The sequence below is a fragment of the Narcine bancroftii genome, chromosome 3, assembly GCF_036971445.1.
Source record: "Narcine bancroftii isolate sNarBan1 chromosome 3, sNarBan1.hap1, whole genome shotgun sequence".
Taxonomy (NCBI): Eukaryota; Metazoa; Chordata; class Chondrichthyes; order Torpediniformes; family Narcinidae; genus Narcine; species Narcine bancroftii.
Genome location: NC_091471.1, coordinates 114,127,843 through 114,148,513, shown reverse-complemented (window position 1 = coordinate 114,148,513; position 20,671 = coordinate 114,127,843). Strand labels below are relative to the sequence as shown.

At 46.4% G+C, this 20,671-nt stretch overlaps 1 protein-coding gene across 6 annotated transcripts in view; it reads right to left on the bottom strand.

Moving 5' to 3' along the window:
- Nucleotides 1-20,671, bottom strand: part of LOC138757507 (RELT-like protein 1) — a 279,768-nt gene that overhangs the window by 222,615 nt on the left and 36,482 nt on the right. Inside the window, exon 1 of one of the 6 annotated variants that reach the window (XM_069924973.1) lies at nt 12,925-13,010. The exons of the other annotated variants lie outside the window; for them this stretch is intronic. The gene's annotated coding sequence lies outside the window, so the exon portion shown is untranslated. Of the gene's footprint in view, nt 1-12,924; nt 13,011-20,671 lie in introns of those variants that run through there. 6 annotated transcript variants of the gene reach the window in all.

Genomic DNA, 20,671 nt, shown 5'->3' with positions numbered 1-20,671 from the left:
AAACAAAGGCGACTGCCTATTGGTCAGCCAGCAGGGTAAAATGCCATACTGCTTAAATGATAGCCTGGGCCTCTTTCTTGATGGAGGAGTGCCAGATCTCAAGGCCCTGAAGGATGCATGAAAAAAGTGCTACAGGCCTGCCTGTCTGGTTAAGTTTGGTGGCCAGTGCAAAGTCAGACACATCACTCTCCACCTGGAACAGTATGGATTTGAGCATCGCAGCCTTTGCAATTTTGGCTTTGATATGGTTGAATGCCTCACAGGCTTCTGGCAACAGGGGGTACACGGTGGCCCTGATGAGGGGGTTGAGCCTTCTCTGCGTAGGTGGGGACACGGAGTGTAATAAGAGAAAAACCCCAGGTACCTTTAAGGCCTTGAAGCAGTGGAGTGGCATACAGTTGGAGCTGAAGACTCCATTCTCCACAACGCAGCCTAATATAGCCAGGTGACATGTGCTGAAGACAGTTCCCTGTGATATATGTCAGATTTATGCATTTTGTGCTGAGGAGGAATTTCTGGACGTTCCTATCATAGTCCTGCTTGTCATGGCTGCAGATGGTGACATCGTTATGTATGGGAATGTGGCCCAAAGCTTGTGTTCATCCACTATCCAATCCATTTCTCTCTGAAAGACAAACTACATTCATGACTCCAAAGGGGACCCTCAGTAAGTGGTAAAGCCAGCCATCCACCTCGAAGGCAGAATATTGGCAGTCTTCCAGGCAAATGGGGAGCTGATGGTAGGCAGACTTAAGATCTATGGTGGAAAACACCTTGTACTCTGCAATCTGGTTCATCGAATCAGCTATGCGGGGCAGGGAGTATACATCCAGCTGGGTGAACCTATTGAGGAGCATCTGGTGTTTCTCCCCACTCTTCACCACCACTACCTGTGCTCTCCAGGGGCTGGGGCTCATACTCTGTTCTATCACTCCCTCAGTGAGGAAGTGTCTCCAACTTGATAATGCCCTATCCCTGGTGCTATATTGCCAACCTTTAGTGGTGAAAGACTTGCAGTCAGGGGTGAGATTGGTGAACATGGGTAGGGGAGAGATCGGGAGTGTGGAGAGACTGCATGTTGGATGTGGTGATTGGGTTTGGGTCTGACGGTTGGCCACGTGGTGAGAGGAGGGTGGGCGGTTTAAAAACTACTCATTACAGACCGTGAGGGGAGGATGGGCCCTGTCATACTCCATGGTGATGCTCTTCATGTTACACTGGAAGTCTAACCCCAGTAGGAAGGGGGCTCAGAGCAGTGGCCGTATGATGAGTGTAAAGTTCCGATATACTATGCAACAGCCACAAATCACTGCTGAGTGATATTTGGAAGCCATGGAAATCTACCGGCTTCATCCCAAGGAAGTAGTACTGTACGGTGTTTGGGTGAATGAAGCTTCTGGTGTTTCCAATGTCGAATAGGCAAGCGGTGGGGTGGCCGTTTACTTGAATGTCCATCATGGACCTGGAGAGTTGATTGGGTCTATCCTGACAGAGGGTTACCGATGTCAGCGTCAGTTCATCATCTGGTAAGATGGCACACACGTGGCCCCATCGTAGTTCGCCAGAAGGGAAGGTGGAAATGACGTAATTGTGGGCAGCAGTCTCCGTGGCAGACATGTGTGGCCATCTCAGGTCCCCGCAAGTGACAGCAGACGTGACGTCATCGAAGATGGATTCCCCCGCTTGCATGCAGAGCTGCTGGAACTCTGGATTGGTTTGGACTTAGACCTTCACTCAGTATCCTTTCTTCCTGCAGTTGGAGCAGATGGTGTCCTTGCCAGGGCAGCATTTCCTCGGGTGCTTAGCCTGCCCATAGAGGTAGCACTTCAGGTGGTTGCTAACAGAGCGGGAGGAGGCTTGCGATCCTGCCTCCCAAGATGACGGCCCATGTTCCCCATGAGGCAGCCACGTGATCACTGGAGAACAATTTGGCATTGTGGATGGCAACCTCGAGAGTGTTCGCCAGTTCAACAGTCTGAGGTAGGCTCAATTGTCTCCATTCGAGTAGCCTCTGCCTCACATAGTCAGAGCAGACGCCTGTTACACAGGCATCTCTGATCAGCAGCTGTATGTGCTGTTCTTAACTCTCAGCCTGGTAGTTGCAGTCCCTTCCTTGCAAGCTCTGGCAGAGCTCTGACGAAGTTGTTGAAAGATTTCCCTGGCTGCTGTCTGCGTGAATGGAGTACATGTCGCGCATAGACCTAGTTCATCTAAACTTTTTACTGGTCCTTCAGGGTGTCTATTATGGCTCTGTACATCTGGCAGTCACGGACCATCCTGCAGACCCGGTGCCCGATGTACGAGTATAGCAGGTGGAGCTTGATCTTGTAATTCTAGATAGCTGCAGAGACTGAGAAACTTTTTGAAGCAGCGGCACCAGAGTGCGAATTTGTCAGCTGCCTTGGGTTCTCTCAAGTCGATTTCCAAGGGGTCCAACTTCACGCTTTAAAAAAAAATCTCGTAGATAAAATTAATGCACAATCAATTACACAAAGACTGAAGTTGCCAAAACTGAAGGCGCCAAAACTGAAGGCTTTTATTTACAGGACAGCATCCCAGTGTTGGTCGCTCACACTGACCCAGACTCGAACTGAGGGCAGGCTTGTGACACGACAGCCTTTATGGGGAAGGGGGAGGAGTCACGAGCCAGCCAGTGAGAGCAGGGTCAACCAGGAAAGGTCATGACATCTTCTTAGGGCATGCAAATATATACAATAGTGGTTTCACCACAAACAGCCACTTCATATTCAGCTTGCCCTTGCCCTTCACTGTCTTCAAATATCAAGGGCAACAAATGATCCTTCATGATGAGATAAAAGGTTCTCTTCTGGGATGAGACTCTAGTCCAGGATTTCATACATTGAAACTATTGTGAAGAGCCCTTTGTCAAGATTCTCATAAGAAAATAAATTGCTTGGAGGATGCTATAAAATAGAAGATATATCGTCAAAAAGATGTTATAGATAACACAGGAAACAAAGTACAGATATACAAATGATTTTAAATGAACTTATTTTATTAAATGCTCTGGTTAGGCCCAAGAATCAAGGAGAAGACCAGTAATTGAGCCACACGATCACTCTGATTCTATAAACGTCCATTAGCTCTTTGCAATTTGCAATAGTCACTTTGCAATTAGTGTATTCTAACTAATAAACTTCTATAACTGAGATGGTTTCTGTAGAATGTTTGTAAAGTCCCGATAAAATAACTTGACCACTTCCTTTATTCTAACAAAAAGCAAATTGCTGGAAGAATTCAATGGGTCAGTGTCCATGGAGGTAAATGGATAGTCAACATTTCAGGTCAAAACACTGCTTCTTTATTCTAACACAAAGAATTTCCAAAATTTACCCATCATTCCCAGGTCTCTGCCAGTCATTGACATGTTACCTCAGCTGCTGATTGCTGAATCTGCCTTTGGACAGGTGTTGCGTGTTGGTGTGGCCTGCTGTGACTTTACCTGCAAATGCGATTCTGGCCATGAAGAAAAACAAGGCAGTTGAGAGCAGTTCATGCATGTGACCATCAGATTCAACTAAATGTCTTCTGCCAGGAAACTGCCTGCCATTTTCATGACAACTTCTGCAAAGAACCAACACCCTTTTGACATGAGTTTTTGCCCCAAGAGGCTTTGCGTTTTCTCTTATGCATTTTCCTACAGATTTGAACCATGAAGTATGACTACACCACTGTGTCTGCTAATAATTTTCTACACCTAATGTGCTGTCAAAGGCATCTAGTGTGTTCCCACCTGCCTCTGTTGCAGTCACACAACACCATCTGCCAATTATTTCTGAAACGGAGATGAGACTCTGACTGTAATAAATGGCCTTTTATTCCAATGGAACAATACCTACGTTTAAATATCCATGTGATCTGCTGCCCCACGTCATCCTTATTTCGAGTTAGTGTCTCAGTCACTGGAAAAACCCTCTTGTAAAAAGATTGGAGTAAAGTTTTTTAACAATCTTATTAAGATATAATTAGACCCATATCAAAATGCTCTAATGTCAACAAATAATACTGTATTCCCTTTGAAATTCAAATAGCTTCTTTTAAATTCATAGCAAATATGAGGCAACTTGTGTTACCAATTTAAAAATCAAGAAATTTAATGACCCTGCTTACCCTTTGCAGTAGTTACATTCCCTTAGGTACAAATCTGTGACAAGCCACATAAAGTGCCAACTAGACAATTGCTAATTATCCTATCTAACTGAGCACAGCACTTGAATATAACACTTCAGCACAGCAGTTAGTGCTGCTGCCTTACCACTCCTGTTCCATCCTTATTAAAAAAAAATTCTGAGCCTCAATATCAACTTGTGATCATCAAAAATGAAAACAAAACATGTATCAGCAAGGATTTCACAACTTTTGTTCACATTTCTACTTTTGTATTGGTCAAGCCGAACAGAAGATACCAATGTTCTCCTCCCCCACCATTTTCAAAAATTCTGCAGCAGAATGAATGCAGGAGACAAAACAACAAAGAATGTTGGCTTGGAGTGGAAGGCATTTGACTTGAAGGAAGTATACACATTGCTGACACACATTTGAAAAGTAACCATATTTTATTCAACACTCTCAAAACACAATTGTAAATTGGAAAGCTAAACAGTGAGCTCATGAACCCATTCCATTGTTATAACAAAGTAGTTCAGATCTGCACTAAGGTTAGAGGAATGGAGCACAGATAAATATCTTGTGCCACTTAATACACATATTTTAAATGTAATTACTTTAATTACACCAACCTGAAAACTTCTACCATGGTTTCAGCAGAATGTCTACCACCACCAATGAGAGAACACCCTAGATCGAGTGTAGTCAACATCCCTGGTGCATGCAAGGCTGCCCCTTTCCCCCACCTTTGGATACTCGGATCACATATCCATCCTGCTAACCCCGGCATGCAGACCGCTAGAAAAACGGAAAGTCAGTTCACAGGGAGATCAGGACCTGGCCAGGGAGGGGGTGTGGGGTGGTTGAGGGACCATAGCAGCGCAATAGGAATAGTTTGAGGCTACAGACGTGTACATAAGCTCAATGACAAGCTACATTAGCAAGTGCATCAAGAATGTCACAGAGATCAAATGTTACACAACCAGGACTAACCAGAAACCATGGTTGGACACAAAAGGTCCAGGCATCAATCATCCCAGTGTCCATGATTAGTGTGAGCTGCCTCAATGACTATCGCCTAGTCGCACTAACTTCTTCTGTGATGAATGCTTTAAGAGACTGGCCATGGCCAGAATTAACATGTACCTAAGCAAAGATCTGGACCATCTGCAATTCACCTATCGTCACAATCACTCCACAGGAGATGCAATATCACTGGCTCTCCACTCAGCTCTGGATCACTCAAACATCAACTCATATATATGGCTGCTCTTCATTGACAAAGTTCAGCCTTCAATACCATTACTCCCTCAGTGCTGGTCAAGAAGCTACAAACTCTGGGCCTCTGTAACCCCCCCCACTGCAACTGGATCCTTGACTTTCTCATCAGAAGACCACAGACAGTATGAATTGGAAGCAATGTCTCCTCCTCACTGATTAGATTCAAGATTCAATTTGTTACCATAGTAATAAAATTTTCTTTTTTCCTGCTGCAAGGCAGACAGATTTGACACTTGCAGGAATTGCCTAAGTGCTCCTTACAGTCAGACTGTAACTCTGACTTACAAACTTACAGAGAGAGAAGCAAAAGAGAGTCCCCCAGAGTTAGCAAGTGTCCATAAATTCACCTCCAGCCACACAGTCCAGTCCAAAACATTGGGAACCTGACCTCCAGATCCGAACCTTTGACACACTCAGGAACCCTTTAGTGCCCTTGGCATCTCCTCATACATATCCCAGTTCCTTTACCTGGTACCTCTCCAGCCAGTTCGAGCCGGTCTCTCGCAGTCTGCACCCTGGCACAAGTCTCCCAACAGCAGTCTCAAGCAGCCCACAGCCTCCACGGGTTCCTTACCTAAAGTTATCAGCAGCCCGCCACATGCAGTGGTCCCTCAGCCGCAAAGCTCCTTCACCGGTCTGCCAATGTGGTCACTGTCTCCTCAGGTTGTCTCCACCACTTCTCCCTCTCGGACACTGCGTGATCTTCCGGTCCTCTAGTACCCAGCTCCAGTCCTCAGTTTTTACACAGTCTGCATCTCCTCGTGGCTGCTGCCAAATAATAGGTGCCACCATCTTGGGCACAGAACCGTGGTCACAGGATTTCGACTAAAACCACAGTCTGTTCAAAGCCCATGTGAAGCTGACAGCAGTCGACTGAGCAGCTGGACCCCGCGGAAACACTGCATCTCCGCTCCCCCACTCCCTGCAAGTCCACACCAGCGCTGCCACTACAGCAGCTCCGGTAGCACTGCCATCTTCACCATTATCAACACAGGCGCCCTCCAAGGATGCGTGCTTAACCCACTGATTCACTCATTATACACCTATGACTGACTATGTGGGCAGACACAATTCCAATGCTATCTACAAGTTTGCCGATAACACCACAGTTATCGGTAGAATCACCAACAGCAATGAGGAAGTGTACAGGAGGGAAATGGGTCAGCTCTGAGTGGTGTCACACCAATAACCTTGCGCTTAATGTTAGTAAAACCAAGGAGATGATTGTGGACTTCAGAAGAGTGTCAGGGGAACACGACCCAGTCCTCATTGAGAGGTCAGTAGTGGAGAGGGTCAAGAACTTCAAATTGCTGGATGTCAACATCTCCGAGGAGATGTCCTGGAGCCTTCACATTGATACATTAATGAAGAAGGCTCACCAGCAGCTATACTTTATGAGGTGTTTGAGGAGATTTGGTATGTCACTGAAAACTCTCGTAAAATTCTACGGGTGTACTGTGGAGAGAGTTTTGGCTGGTTGCTTCACTGTCTGGTATGGAGCCGCCAAATCTCAGGACAAGAATAAACTCCAGAGGGTTGTTAACTTGGCCTGCATCCTCACAGGTGTTAACTTGGCCTGCAACCTCAAAGGCACCAGACTTCACTCCATCGAGGACATTTACATGAGGCATATCTTAAAAAAAGCAGCCTCTATCCTCAAAAACCCCCACCACCCAGGCCATGCCCTCTTCATTCTGCTACCATCAGGAAGGAGGTACAGGAGCCTAAAGGCAAGCACTCAGCTGCACAAGGTCAGCTTCTTCCCCACTGCCATCAGATTCCTGAATAATCAAATGAACCAAAGACACTGCCTTACCTTTTGTACACTACCACTTTTTTGTTGTTGTAAGATGGTTATAATATGAACATTTGCTCTATGATGATGCCGCAAAACACTGAATTTTATGACAATAAATCCGGATTCTGATTCACCTCAAATTCACGATGCAGTCTTTAGAACAGGAGACAAATTAGCATAACCAGCCAGGGTCAAACTCTCCCATGTAATCTGGAAGGCCACACATGGATCAATTGTGCAAATCTGGTGACACAAGACACAAGTGGCAAGGTATCAAAACAATAAGAAAACCTTGCGACTCAGTGACAACAGCGCCTCCCTTCTGCACAGATTAAACATCTTGCATGCACGGTTAAATGAGAAGAACAGGCTAATACCAAAAAAAGCTGCATCTCTCCCTGAAAAATAGACCCCTTTTATTGCTGCGGCTGAGCGGAGGAGAATTCTATCCAGGGTGAACCCATACAAGGTAGCAGGACCAGACAACATACCCGGTCAGGTGCTGAAGAACTGTGCAGACTAACGAGTCCATCATCCTCACGGGTTTTGTGTCAGCTTCCATCATCCTGGTACCCAAGAAGGTGACAATAACAAACCTCAATGGCTACCACCCAGTGACACTGATCATTATAAAATGTTTTGAGCATTTGGTGATGGAACGTATCAAAGCGTACCTCCAAGAGACAATGGACCCATTTCAATTCAACTACAGATGGAACTGTTTCACTGACAATGCTATAGCCTTGTCCCTCCACTCTGTCCAGATCCAAATGGAGAACAATGCACATCACACCAGGCTGCTGTTCATCAACTTCATCTCAGCATTTAATACAATTATATCCCAGTGGATGGTGGAACAGCCATCCCTGCTAGGATTCAACGTCTCGCTAACTGGATTCTGCACTTCCTAATGGAAATACCACAGAACGTCTGGGCTGGCAGCAGAAAGTCAAGCAGCATCACACTGAGCGTTGGCATACCTCAGGGTGTTCTGCCACTCCTGTTGGTGCTGGTGACCCATGGCTGCAACACCAGATCCAACTCCAACATCAAATTTGTTGTAGGCATGACAGTAGCTGCTTCATTTCAGATTAATTGTCAGAGTAGATACACGAAATCACATCCAACTCAAGATTCTATTTCTGCAGGCGAGGCAGAATTATCACTTATTGGCAATGCAAAAAAACTACACTGTGTATACATGTAAACAAATAAAGAACTTGAAATATAATGAATGTAAACAAACTGACTGTGCAATACAGAGAGAATTTTTAAAATAATAAATAAAGTGCACAAGTAAGAGTCCTTAAATGAGTCTCTGATTGAGTTTGCTATTGAGTCCGATGGTGGAGGGTACCAGCTGTTCCTGAACATAGTGGTTCAAGTCTTGTGGCACCTATATCTCTTTCCTAATGGCAGCAGCAAGAACTAGGTGGTCTGGATCCTTGATAATTGCTGTTGCTCTCCGACGGCAGCATTCCCTGTAGATGTTTTCGATAGTGGGGAGAGTTTTGCCTGTGATGTCCTGGGCTGTATCCACTACCTTTTGGAGGGCTTTATGCTCAGGGACATTGGTGTCCCCATACCAGACTGTGATGCAGATGGTCAGCACACTTTCCACCACACATCTGTAAAAATTTGCCAGGGTTTCTGGTGTCCTACCAAATGTCTGCCAACTCCTGAGAAGCAGAGGCGCTGATGTGCTTTCTTCACAATGCCATTAGGAAAGATCCTCTGAGATAGTGACTCCCAATCATTTAAATTTGTTCACCCTCTTCATCTCTGATCCCTCATTGATCACTGGATTGTATACCTCTACCTTTCCCTTCCTTCAGTTCCTTAGTTTTAGTGACAATGAATGCAAGGTTGTTGTTGGTGCATCATTCAGCCAAGTTTTCATCATCTTTCTTTATACAACCCACTACAGTGGTATAATTAGCAAATTTGTAGATGATGTTGCTGTCGTACCGAGCCACATAGTTGTAAGTGTAAAGTGAGTACCATTAGAGTAGGGAGCTAAGAACACAGCCATGTGGTGCTCCAGTACTGATAGAGATTGTGGAGATGTTCTTACCAATCCTCACTGATTGTGGTCTGGAGGTGAGGAAATCCAAGATCCAATTACACAGTGGGATGTTGAGTTCCAGCAACAACAATGAGTCACAAAACAGAGAAGAGTTGGAAAATCTCATGAAATGGTACAAGAATAACAACCTGAGACTCAACGTGGACAGCACAAAGGAGTTGATCACCCCAGCCCCACACTACACATTAATAGCTCAGTCGTGGAGAGCACCAAGTTCCTAAGAGCCCACTTAAGAAGTGATCTATCCAAGATATATAACATCTCCTCACAAGTCAGGAAGGTGTAACAGTGTCCACACTTCCTGTGAAGTCTGAGATGGGCAAGCCTACCAACCATCATTCTGTCAACTTTCTACAGGAGCTTTATCGAGAGTGTTCTGGCTGGATGCATCACAGTGTGGTATGGTTGCTGTGAAGCAATGGATCAAAAGTCAATTCACAGGCCCATAAAAGCATCAGATAGGATCACTGGGGTCTCCCTCCTCACCATTGCTGTGATTTTATTTTTTTATTTAAATTTAATTTTAGACATACATCACAGTAACATGCACTTGCAGCCCACAAGCCCTTGCTGTACAATTATACCCAATTAACCTATAACCCTGGTACATTGCCTAATGGTAGGAGGAAACTGGAGCATCCAGAGTCTGGTGGAACACTGTAATATATGCATTGTACAGGTTGTCTTGCCCCTGATATTGTAACTCGTTTCCCCTCAGGATTCCTAATAAATGTGGTACTGCCCAATCCCTTCCCTCAATACTGCCTTGGAATCAGGCCAACAGCGTGCAAGAGATGCCTACATGTTTACAATGATTAAAGCCTGTTAATCTCGACTTTAGTCTGTCGTGTCTAATTGATAGCACTACACAGAGGAAATGCATGGACTACACAGAGGAAATGCATGCACTACACAGAGGAAATGCATGCAAATACAGGGAAACGTACAAACTGCTTACATTCAAACCCCTGTCAGTGGTGTGTAACAGCATTGCTCCAACCACTGTGCCAACAGTGCCGCCCTTTTACTGGGATTGCTGTTTAAACAGGGATCACAAAATCTGTGAAGATCCCCTCTACCCTGCACACAGCATCTTCCAGCTCCTGCTATCGGGGCAGAGATACAGACGTTTGGAGCCAGAACCACAAAGCTAAGGAACAGCTTCTTCCCACGGGCAATGAAACTGCCAAATTGCAAAAACAACTCTTCAAGACTGCACTATTTAGAGACATGTATATAGTTTCTGTGTGTTTTTGTATTTGCATCATTTGTCTGTATGTGTCTAATGTCTGAATGTGTGTTTGCACTATGGACCAGACAATGCTGTTTCATTGGGTTGTAGAGTTACAATGCGCGAAAGCCACACTGTGATTCTGGGAGGACATTTATGGCGACACTAAGTATTAGTCTATTAAGGAGAATCCTAGTGAAGATTTTGCCTGCAATGGAACTACTGACATGGTCTTTGCCCTCAGACAGCTCCAAGATAAGTGCAGAGAACAAAACAAAGGACTCTACATCACCTTTGTTGACCTCACCAAAGCCTTCGACACCGTGAGCAGGAAAGGCCTTGGCAAATACTAGAGCGCCTTGGATGCCCCCCAAGTTCCTCAACATGGTTATCTAACTGCACGAAAACCAACAAGGTCGGGTCATATACAGCAAAGAGCTCTCCGAACCCTTCTCCATTGACAACGGCGTGAAGCAAGGCTGTGTCCTCGCACCAACCCTCTTTACTATCTTCTTCAGCATGACGCTGAAACAAGCCATGAAAGACCTCAACAATGAAGACGCTGTTTACATCCGGTACTGCATGGATGGCAGTCTCTTCAATCTGAGGCGCCTGCAAACTCACACCAAGAAACAAGAGCAACTTGTCTGTGAACTACTCTTTGCAGATGATGCCGCTTTAGTTGCCCATTCAGAGCCAGCTCTCCAGCACATGACATCCTGTTTTGCAGAAACTGCCAAAATGTTTGCCCTCGAAGTCAGCCTGAAGAAAACTGAGGTCCTCCATCAGCCAGCTCCCCACCATGACTACCAGCCCCCCCACATCTCCATCGGGCACACGAAACTCAAAACGGTCAACCAGTTTACCTACCTCGGCTGCACCATTTCATCTGATGCAAGGATCGACAACGAGATAGACAACAGACTCGCCAAAGCAAATAGAGCCTTTGGTAGTCTACACAAAAGAGTCTGGAAAAACAACCACCTGAAGAAACACACAAAGATCAGCGTGTACAGAGCCGTTGTCATACCCACGCTCCTATTCGGCTCTGAATCGTGGGTCCTCTACCGGCATCACCTACGGCTCCTAGAACGCTTCCATCAGCGCAGTCTCTGCTCCATCCTCAACATTCATTGGAGTGACTTCATCACCAACATCGAAGTACTCAAGCTGGCAGAGTCCGCAAGCATCGAATCCACACTGCTGAAGACCTGACTGCACTGGGTGGGTCACGTCTCCAGAATGGAGGACCATCGCCTTCCCAAGATCTTGTTATATGGCGAGCTCTCCACTGGCCACCGAGACAGAGGTGCACCAAAGAAGAGGTACAAGGACTGCTTAAATAAATCTCTTGTTGCCTGCCACATTGACCACTGCTAGTGGGCTGATATCACCTCCAACCATGCATCTTGGCACTTCACAATTCGGCAGGCAGCAATCTCCTTTGAAGAAGACCACAGAGCCCACCTCACTGACAAAAGACAAAGGAGGGAAAACCCAACACCCAACCCCAACCAACCAATTTTCCCTTGCAACTGCTGCAACCGTGCCTGCCTGTCCCGCATCAGATTTGTCAGTCACCAACGAGCCTGCAGCAGACGTGGACATACCCCTCCATAAATCTTCGTCCGCGAAGCCAAGCCAAAGAAAGAAGTGTTACAATGGGATAACAAATAAAAATGGAAGTTAAAACTTTTCTAATTGCTGTTTTTACATACTTTTGGGATTCAAAGTAATAATACCACTGAAGGAAACTATCCGTGACTACTGCCATTCACCTGGACAGAATACTATTTATACACACAAAAAATTTTACCTCTTCCTTTAAAACTCAGTGCTGAAACTTTCCACATTATCAAGGCCCGCCCTCCCGACATTGCTCAACTTTCCTATTCTCATGAAAGGGGTTTTTTTTCCTTCTCCTTTTCTTACCAAGAAATTTCACAGAAATCTTACTTTCAAACACAGTTGCCCACATCCTTATTTCTTTTGGCAGGCTCAAACATATGGTTTCAGTGCACAAAGCTTGCACGAGAGAGATTCCTTCACAGTAAAAACAAAATTGCTGAACTTTTACATCTGGCAAAGCTGAAAGTGGGGCTTGCTGAATGCTAATACTTCCAGGGTATTTTTGAAGACAGAATTTCCTCACTGTATTGTTTGAGATCCTGCTGCCTCTGAGAAGATGGGCTAGAGGCCTGGATGCTTAGGACTCTGCAAAGATACTGCAATTATAGGTCATCAAGATCTGCCCCTTTTTATGGCTCTTTATCTGCTTGAAGATCCATATCATGAATTACATTAAATTATAAGCTGTTAAATATAAACTTGACCACCATTTTTTCTTCTGAATAAAACTTTCAATATTTACTTTTTTTTGTTTCCCTTTGTAGTACTTACATCAACCATTGTTGATTTCTCCAATTTATATGTCTATGTTGTCACACTCCGCAGCTCGGGCCAACACAGGAAATGGCCGTCGAATGTGGCAACCAGCAAAGCATCATGTGGGGCTGAAACGCCTGTTTCCATAGGCCGCCGGCAGAGCAGTGAAACTGGCCAATCACCACCGGTGGATCGCAGGGGACCCAATCGGGGCTCAGGTATCCAAGGTAACCAATCAGCAGCCGGCCCGCTCGAGCCATGCCCCGGTGGTGACACGGCCGGGCTGACTATAAAAGGCAGAGCTGCTTCTGAATAAACTCAGTTGATACACTCCACTGGTGTGTGTGTCTTTCTTCTCCTGTGGATTCGAGCTATAGTCTCAGGACTGTAACCGAGAGCTATAACCTAGCTGTAACCATAGCAAACTCACTACTGTGGTGACCCCGACTGCTTCAAACGGTGCTTTGGACCCAAAAATGGAAGAGAAACCTGAGATCAACACTATGGTGTTGAAGCTGCCCAGCTTCTGGACGTCGCAACCACAGGTGTGGTTCCAGCAAGCTGAGGCACAGTTTGGCATTCGATGGATCTCCGCTGACAACTTTTGCTATTACTATGTGGTCAGCGCCTTCGATCAGGACACCGCAGCCCACATCATTGAATTCTTCCAGCAGCCCCCAGCCATCAAAGGGCTGTTAACCCACACTTTTGGGCTCTCAAAGCACAAGCATGCTGCCCGACTGTTGCATATTGATGGTTTGGGGGACAAGGCCCCTTCTGCCCTCATGAGCGAGATGCTCACTCTCAACAATGGCCACACCTGCCCACCATTCCAAATGTTCTTCCTGGAGAGGCTGTTTGAGGACATCCAGCTGCTCATCGCGGAGGAAGACTTCAACGACCTCAGGAAGGTGGCTGCCTGAGCAGACCTGCTATGGGCAGCGAAGAGGGACGCCTGCGCTTCGCTCGAGCAGGTGACAGCACCATGTCAACAGCATCCACCCAGGATGACCACTGACTGACTGTCTGACTGACGGTGGGGTTCCGAGGCCCATCAATGCCGCTCCCCCTGTGCATTAATGGCAGCGACGACTGGCCAACTGCATAGCCTGCTACACATTCATGACTGCCTGTCGGGCTGACTTGTCTTGGTGGACATTAGGGTACAATACAGCGTCATTCCCCTGACCAGCCTGGAGATCCATTGCGGCAAAGTGGGCCGGGAGCTCTGAGTGGCAAACGGCTCCAACATCTGAACATTCAGCACCTGCACCATTCCCCTACACTTCAGGGACAGACAATTCACTTGGAAGTTTATGGTGGCGGCCGTGCAACAACCATTACTGGGTGCAGATTTCATGTGAGCCAACTCACTCCTAGTGGATATCAAGGGGCATCAGCTGCTGCACACCCAGACATTTCAGTCACTCTCGCTCAAGGGCACTAAACTCACCAGCCCCCATCTGCACTCAGTACTGCCGACAACAAATTCACTCGGGTCCTTGCAGAATTTCCCTCCATCACCATGCCTCACTTCCATTCGGCAGAACCCAAACATTGGGTGAGACACCAAATCGTTACAGAGGGCCCTCCCCTTCACGCCAGTGTGCAGCATCTCCCCCGAGAAGCTCAACCTAGCCAGAGAAGAGTTCAAAAAGATGGAGGAACTCAGCATTGTGTGGTGCTCTTATAGCCCCTGGGCCTTCCCTCTCCACGTGGTCCCCAAGGCAGCGGATGGTTGGAGGCCATGCTCGGTCTACCGCCTCCTCAATGAGGCTACCAAATCGGACAGATATCCTGTGCCCCATATCCAAGACTTCACTGCTAACCTGCAAGGGCCATGGATATTCTCAAAGGAGGACCTCATCAGAGGCTATCACCAGATCCCAGTACAACCCGAAGACATCCCAAAATTTGCCATCGTAACCCCCTTTGGATTGTTTGAATTTCTCTGCATGCCCTTCAGGTTAAAAAAAATGCAGCTCAGACTTTCCAGAGGCTGATGTTCTCTGCATGCCCTTCAGGTTAAAAAAAATGCAGCTCAGACTTTCCAGAGGCTGATGGGCCAGGATCTGCATTTTGCCTACATCTACCTCAACATTTTAATGGTCAGCCACACCCGCACTGAGCACACCACCCACTTAAAACAATTATTCTCCAGACTGAGCGATTTCAGCCTAACCATCAACCCGGCTAAGTGCCAGTTTGGCCAAGAAACTCTCGACTTCCTGGGCCATCGTATCATCCAACATGGAGCCAGACTGTTACTCACTAAGGTGGATACTATCCGATCGTTCCCCATGCCATTGATGTTGAAGGGACTACAAGAGTTTGCAGGTATGGTTAACTTTTATCACCGCTTCATACCTGCAGTGGCCCTCATCATGAGCCCACTCTTTCCCCTCATGGCAGGACCCAGTAAAAACATACAATGGACCCAGCAGGTGACGGAGACCTTCCAGGCCATCAAAAACGCCCTAGCCAATGCCACCCTCCTTGTGTGACCACCCTCATGACAGACACCATAGCACAGCGGTCGGGGGTGTACAAGTCCTGGTGAATGGACAATGGCAACCACTGGCCTTTTTCAGTAAACACCTCAGACCACCAGAGCTCAAGTACAGTGCCTTTAAACAGAGAACGTTTAGCCTTATACTTGGCAATTCACCACTCTTGTCACTTCCTGGACACCTTCGCCTTCAGTGAAGTGTCAGATCCATGGTCAGCCAGGCAACAGCAGCATCTGTCCTGCATTTCCAAATTTACAATGGAGATTGAACACATAACCAGCTAATCCAACATGCTGCCCGACGCCCTATCCTGTCCAACTTGGCAGTGCACGACCCTACCCCTGGCATCGACTATGTGGCCTTAGCTGATGCTCAGCAAGCAGACTGTGAAATTCCAGCGTACCGGACAGCACTCACCGGCTTAAAACTGGAAGACATCCAGATCGCCCGCGGCAATCACATGCTGCTCTGAGACATCTCGATGGGTAAACCTCGCCCTGTCATTCCAACTACATGGAAGAAGCAGATTTTCGACTTGGTCCACTACTTGGCTCACCCTGCCATCAGAACCACAGTCAAAATGGTGGCAAACAGGTATGTCTGGCACGTCCTCCGCAAAGAGTTTGCCCTGTGGGCCCGGACTTGTACTCAGTGCCAGTCATGCAAAATCCAGACTCATTTCAAACCCCACCACAGACATTTGAGCCAGCATATCACTACTTCAGCCACATGCATATTGACATTGTGGGGTCCCTACCCATATCCAGAGGCACACGTTACCTTCACATAATGGGCGACCATATGGCCAGATGTGGTGCCACCATCAGAGGCTTCCACAGAAGCATGAACACTGGCTTTACTCAACACTTGAGTAGCTCATTTCGGGGTTCCCCGAACACCTTACATCAGACAGGGGGGCCCAATTCACTTCCAGTCTGTGGACTGCCTTAGCCCATACCTTGGGGACCCAACTCCATCACACCATGATACATCACCCACAGGCCAACGGGTTGGTGGAGAGGTTCTGCAGACACCTTAAGGCAGCCTTAATAGCATGGCTTACTGGACCTAACTAGGCTGACGAACTCTCTTGGGTCCTGTTAGACATCCACATTGCACCCAAGGAGGACCTCACAGCATCCTCTGGCGAGTTAATCTATGGCACAGCCCTAGTTATACTGGGTGAATATGTGACAGCCCTTAAAGACTTAGGGGAGCCCCCGGCGACCACATTGTCCCGACTACGTGAGCGCCAAGGCACCCTGGCCCCGCTAAACCTAGAACCCATGGCCAACCCTGCAGTTTCATCCCAAAGAACTTTGCTGACTGTAAATGCATGTTTGGCACAGGGCTCACTGGCCACCTCTACAGCAGCCTTACAAGGAGCCATACCATGTCCTCAGACACAACAGCTTCACCTGTGTTTTGGTGATTGGCAGCAGGGAAGAGACTTTCACACTTGACCATTTGAAACTGGCCTACTTGGACTTTGACCAGCCCATCGCTCACCCAGACCCATGGTGCAGGAGTCGGCCTCCTTAAAAAAAAAAGCCCCAATCACCGGTTCTGTAGCAGCCTGCGGAACGACACAGGAAATGGTCGTCAAACGCGGCAACTGGCAAAGCATTGTGTGGGGCTGAAATACCTGTTTCCATAAGCCACTGGCAGAGTGTTGAAACTGGCCAATCACCACCAGTGGATTGCAAGGGGCCCAATTGGGGCCCAGACACCCGAGGTAATCAATTGGCAGCCAGCCGGCTCAAGCCATGCTCCGATGGTGACGTAGCCAAGCTGACTATAAAAGGCAGAGCTGCCACTGAATAAACTCAGTGTCAAATGCAGTCTACTGGTGTGTGTGTGTCTTTCTTCTCCTGCGGATTCGAGCGACAGCCTCAGGGCTATAACCAGAGCTATAACCTAGCTGTAGCCGTAGTGACCTCACTACAATGTAATGATTATTTTGTTGTTATTTCCGTTGTGGTTGGAAAAACTGAAGCTTTGTTCATCATTCTAGCACACAGTCACTTTCAACCAAGCATTTCAATAGCTGGAAGTTGTTGGTTGGGCTCAGGCTAATACCTGAATAATTATTATTTTTCTATTTTTAAGGATTGAAAAATCTCAACTGTTTTTGAAAATGTGACTCCGTTAACCAGTTATGTTACTTTACACTCTCACAAGGTCACATAGATCCTGAGATATTTTGCATGCTTTTATTAGCTTACTGTCATTAAATCATAAAGCAGAAATGTGGAAATACAGTTGTAAATGTACATGTCATATAAAGCCATTGCCAAACAAATCATAACTGCTGATAAAGTAGAATACAGGATAGTGCAAGCCCTGCAGCAACTATGTTGTGCCAACCTGCATAAACTTACTCCGTGTCAATTTACTCTTTCCCAACCCCACAGCCAATCACCCTTACTCTTTAGACTTTCCCTTTTCAACAGGAAATACCACATGAAATGTACTGCTGCAAAGCCATCTTTACAATGTTTACTGTTAAAAATACATTTTCATTGTGGAGCTTACTTAAAATAGGCAAACTATAGGCATTTTCACACCACAGGCCAGTGGTGACCCTACTTTGGCCCAGAAAAATACCCAGGAATTCAGGACCTCCGAGGCCTTTCACATCCTGGGAATTTGCCCTCCCAGGAAATTTAGTGGGAGTCCTGCCCCCAACCAATGACAGGAATAAGTACCCCCACCCCCCATCCATTGATTGCCTGCCCACTCCCTCCCCACCCATCTGTCTCTCACCTGCCCACTCCCTCTCCCTTGGCCATCCTCTGGTCGCTCACTTGCCTGCCTGCTCCCTCTCTCCCGGCCGTCTGTCAGTCAGTTGCTCACTCACCTGCCTGCTCCCTCTCCCTCCTTCTCCCCCCCACCTCCCCCAACAAGCCATCCGGTCAGTCGCTCACCCACTCCTTCCCCCTGGCTGTTGGTCCATCAGTCGCTTGCCCCCCCCCCACCAGCCATCTGTCAGTCACTTGGCCACCCACATCCTCCCAATCGGTCACCCACCCACCCTATGCTTCAGAGCCACTTTGGCATGTCACAACGGTGGCACAATGCAGGATGAATGGCTGACCACATTTCCCATAATCCCTAATGCAGCTGGAACTGCTTGGGGAAATCCAGCAGTGTGAGAGATTATGGTTAACGAGGATGGCCATTCATCCTGCATTGTGCTGCCATCGCAACATGCCAAAGTGACCCACTGTTGTCAGGCAGTAAGTATATTTTAATTTTAAATCACCTGCATCATCCCACTGACGTCATGAGGGTTCCCTGCTTGGCCATTTGGCTCTTCACACTGCAGGGAGAGGGCAGTTGTGGAAAGTTTCCCGGGGCTGTGGCCCTAACTACGAAGTAGGGCTGTGGACTAATTTAAAATTCAAGGGATGACCTTTTCACACCGCAGGTTCATGGGAGGGTTCCCAGGAAATATCCATTTTATAATGCAGTGTAAACAGTCTGAAATTAAATGTGCTCAGATTCACATGATGACATTCACTGATTTCAAACACAAATAAAACAATCAAGAATTATCAGATTTCAAGTTCTTACTGGTTGTAAATATCTGGTCTATGTTGACATGACTATGGCAAATTAATTTCCATTAGATACAAAATATCTAAAAATGTTAATTCAGGTCTATATTTTCCAAAATAAATGTCATAATTGAAAAAGGTCATTTCACTTTGCATACATAGATTTTCATCCCTTGCAATTTAATAACTTCATAAAACTTCATTTTAAGAAGCTGAAAAATTGGAAAAGTTTGGGAGGAAGGGATTGCAATTAGGTGATAAATCATATTAGTTTTCCATTCTTTTTTAAGATTGTGGATGATTACCTTGACTTTTGTCTGACAAGGTAGAATCTGAATTGAATTAAATATATCAATTACTTGAGTGGACTCTTACCATGCATTTCAAAGACTGTCATTTGATTGATTTTCTTCAGATTTGGTAGTAGTCAGATTAAGATGCAATTTATCAGAAGAAGATGAAATCAATTATGAAATAAATTCCCCACAATTCATAATACATCAAAGAGCACTGAGGTAGATTTTGATCCACTTTTTAGCAGAGCAGAAGTAGCGCTGTTCAACACAAGAGTCCTGCCGATATCCAATAGTCAATCACTTGACCTTCTCTCTGCATTCTTAACATCTGTCATTTCTAATAGCAACTAATGCTGCTCCATTGCTCAAGAACTTAAATAAGGCTTCTTTTGTATTTTGCATTAAGGCCAAAATAAAATATTCACTGTAATAATGCTGGATAAATGTCTACTAAATAGATTTTGCAAACTTGGAAATGGGGTCAATTTCCAGACAGACAAGATGCAGGCCAAGTGTTATGTTGGGAATAGTATCAGGTTTGGTGGGTTCACAGAGAGACGAGTCTGGACACAAGTATTACAATCACACATAACTTTTATTAACAGATGGGAAACAAACAGGGAGGACATCTGGTATTTACTGGTAGCCCTTCAGTTCGAAGAAGACACATTGTTGTGCAGTTCATCTGTGGACACGAAGGTGTCTTTGCTGTCGCAGTCTGGAAGCACAGAGTCTAGCACAATGCGGGGGCTGGAAATCAGTTTTTGTAACTGTGGCTGCCGCCCCGTGACTCCATTCTTGATTTTCCATCAGTTTTTAGCAGTGTCTGTCTTCAAAACTGGTGTAGGCTTCATAGCACAGGGCTCACCAGCAGGATCTATTTGCAGCCACAGCTTCTAGTTCTCTTGACTGATGTCATAGTAGTGTAGGGTTTCCTTCACAGCATCTTTATAGCGCTTGTGTGAACGATCTGGAGGTCTCCTTCCAGTCTTCAGTTCACCTTCAAGCAGCTGGCGAGGCATATGGTGGTCATCCATTCTGATGACCTGTTCCACCCACCGCATCTCAACTCTGATGATCAGGGACTCTATGCTGGTGGACCTCACAACCCAAGACCTCCAAGTTGGAAACACGGTTTTGCCAATGGATTCCAAGGATGGAACAGAGGATGTGGAATTTCTCCAAATGTTTGATGTGACATTGGTACAGAGTCCAGGTCTAACATCCATATAGGAGAGAAGGGATGCCCACAGCTTTGTAGACTTTCAGCTTGGTGGAGATGCAGACATTGTGTTGATTGAGCACTCTGGTATGTAGCCTCCCCAGGACTTGGCTGGCCTTGCTGATCCTGGAGTCAGTTTCTTTGTCCAAAGACCCATCACTCGAGATGATGCTC